Source organism: Amphimedon queenslandica, unplaced genomic scaffold (genome assembly GCF_000090795.2).
Source record: "Amphimedon queenslandica unplaced genomic scaffold, v1.1 AMPQUscaffold_11537, whole genome shotgun sequence".
Taxonomy (NCBI): domain Eukaryota; kingdom Metazoa; phylum Porifera; class Demospongiae; order Haplosclerida; family Niphatidae; genus Amphimedon; species Amphimedon queenslandica.
In genome coordinates, this window is record NW_003548221.1 from 7,630 (window position 1) to 10,148 (window position 2,519).

General features: G+C 33.3%; 1 long non-coding RNA gene across 1 annotated transcript; it reads right to left on the reverse strand.

The window, feature by feature from the left end:
- Nucleotides 1–315: 315 nt before the first annotated feature.
- On the reverse strand, nucleotides 316–1,350 carry LOC109589215 (uncharacterized). Its single transcript, XR_002188595.1, has 3 exons — nucleotides 1,115–1,350; nucleotides 991–1,038; nucleotides 316–436 (listed from the first exon to the last, which is right to left on the reverse strand). It is a non-coding gene; the product is annotated as an uncharacterized LOC109589215 (long non-coding RNA).
- Nucleotides 1,351–2,519: the final 1,169 nt, after the last annotated feature.

A 2,519-nucleotide genomic window follows, 5' to 3' on the forward strand; every position in this document is an offset into this window, starting at 1 on the left:
CTAAGGTATGGGCAGTTTAGATAGAGGAGGCTTATAGTTACCTGATGAATGAAATAACTACGTGTAGCACAACTACAATCAACCTCATGCACACATTACAAAAAGTATTCTAATTATGTGGTCTACACACAATAATGAGTACATGTCCACTCTACATGTATTTACAAATTTACTGTACATGTAGTGTGGAGCTTGGACAGTAGTTTGTCTGTCTCTGGTAACAAAGTTGTTTGCCAACTATGCTGATATACTGACACACTTTCCAGTACAAGTAAGTATACTTTATGTAATTATAATAAGTACATGTACATGTACTTAATTGTTATTGTTTTTAGTCATTGTCACAGCTCTTGCTACTGATTCTTGTACATCAGTTGGTAATAATTTAATATCACCTAACACTCGTATGCACACACCATGATTATCAATTAGATCACTATAAAAATATTAATAATAATAATAATATAATTTGATATATATTGATGTCCTTATGCTGTGTACAAAGTTTGAGCTGATTCTGACAAATATGTCTTGAGTTATGGCCATTATAAGAAATCGGCCAATTTTTTAAAAGTACCCAAGGCTATGGTTTTTCTTTAAAAATGGCTCCAAAATTATTCCAAACTTTTATTACAATTTGTGATACATATTGATGTCCTTATGCTGTGTAGAAAGTTTGAGCTGATTCTGACAAATATTTCTTGGGTTATGGCCATTATAAGAAATCGGCCAATTTTTGAAAAGTACCCAAGGCTATGGTTTTTTCTTTAAAAATGGCTCCAAAATCACTCCAAATTTTTATTACATTTTCTGTTACATATTAATAACTTTATGCTGTGTAGAAAGTTTGAGCTGTTTCCGATAAATATTTTTTGAGTTGCAGCCGTCTTAAACAATTTGCCAATTTCATCTCGATACTTTGACCCAATTTTTGAACAACAGTAATATTATTAAATTATTGTCTCTTGGTTATAATACTATATCACTTACAATTACTCATAAGTCCAGAGCCTTCAGCCTCAACTTCAGCAGCCTAGACTGAAAATAACATGATATCAACTCAGTATTACATTAATATTATATAAAAGGATCAGTAATTCTTAAATGAACTTACAATGGAGCCTTTAGTTCATTATCCATGGAGATAGAGCTTCCTACATTTCCTTAAATGTATTTTTAATTTAGGCCACATTTACACAACTACATTTTAACAAAAACAGAAATATTTTTGGTCGGGTATGGAGCACCATACTTTTCTATGGCTAAATCAATATTCCTATTTTTGTCTCTATAGTCGGTTTTACACTGATATCAAATCCAAACAAAATGAAAACATATACTAAAAGGAATAATTCTGTAAACAAATAATAAATTCTAATGACAATGCAGCTGCTAGATTAGTGTAAACACCTGAAACAGGAATAACAAAAATGATGTGGTGGAGTCGTGTAAACATGACCTTATTTTTAAGAATTATTTTTAATAACAGCATAGTACAGAGTATCATTAAAAATATAAACATATAATTATTTGTATCAGTAGTAAAAAAATTAATGTCAATAACTTCTAAAGTACTAGATCTAGTTTATATTTTAGTTCAATTCATTAGCTTACTAAATAATAACTTAAACAACAACAGCAGTGATAATTAATAATAATAATAATAATAGTAATAATAATAATAATAATAATATCAATAATAATAATAGCAACAACAATAATAATAATAATAACAACAATAATAACAATAATAAGAATAACAATAATAATAATAATAATAATAAGGAAAGGGGAAGAAAGAGGGAGATAGGAGAAGAAAGGATAGAAGGGAAAAAAACACAAAAGGGAACAAAAATAAGCAAAACAAAACAATAGCTTATGAGAAGAAAAAAGAGTTAGGACAGGATAACTTGAGAAGAGAACCATACCGCGTTGGCCCTTTGTACTGCCACAGAGAGTCGCTGGAGCAAATAGGAAAAGGAGGATACCTCACCAGTATGGTCTCTTATTCTGGTACCCAACTTTGTTAGAAAATTGAGGGACTTAGGACCAATGGCACCCAAGGTTTTTATTGCCACAGGGGTAAAGGAATATGAGCAATCCAGAGACTCATACTTAGCACACTTCTTTTCATCGGAGGACAGGGCAACTGTTCCTGGGGAACTAACAGCAACCCTCTCATAGGATGGAGCAAGAGTGTCTGGGCAGGTGGCATCCAAGACAAGGGGCTTTCCTGATGACCATGGGACCTGCAGCAGATAGAGCCCGCTGTACCACTGAGTTGACTGATGAATGACAAAGGATGGCAACCTTCACTGTGTCTACAGTTCAAACCATGAGTAGCAAACATATTTACATGTCCACCACAATGACAACAGAAGTGAGGGTGACACAATGGGAGACCTAGGTGAAGACCCACAGCAATTCTAAATGTGGAATCATCCATTCTGAGGCCCAAGGACAAAAGGGGGAGAGCATTAAGACACAACCCTAAATGTGGAGAGGATACAGCCAGCAAA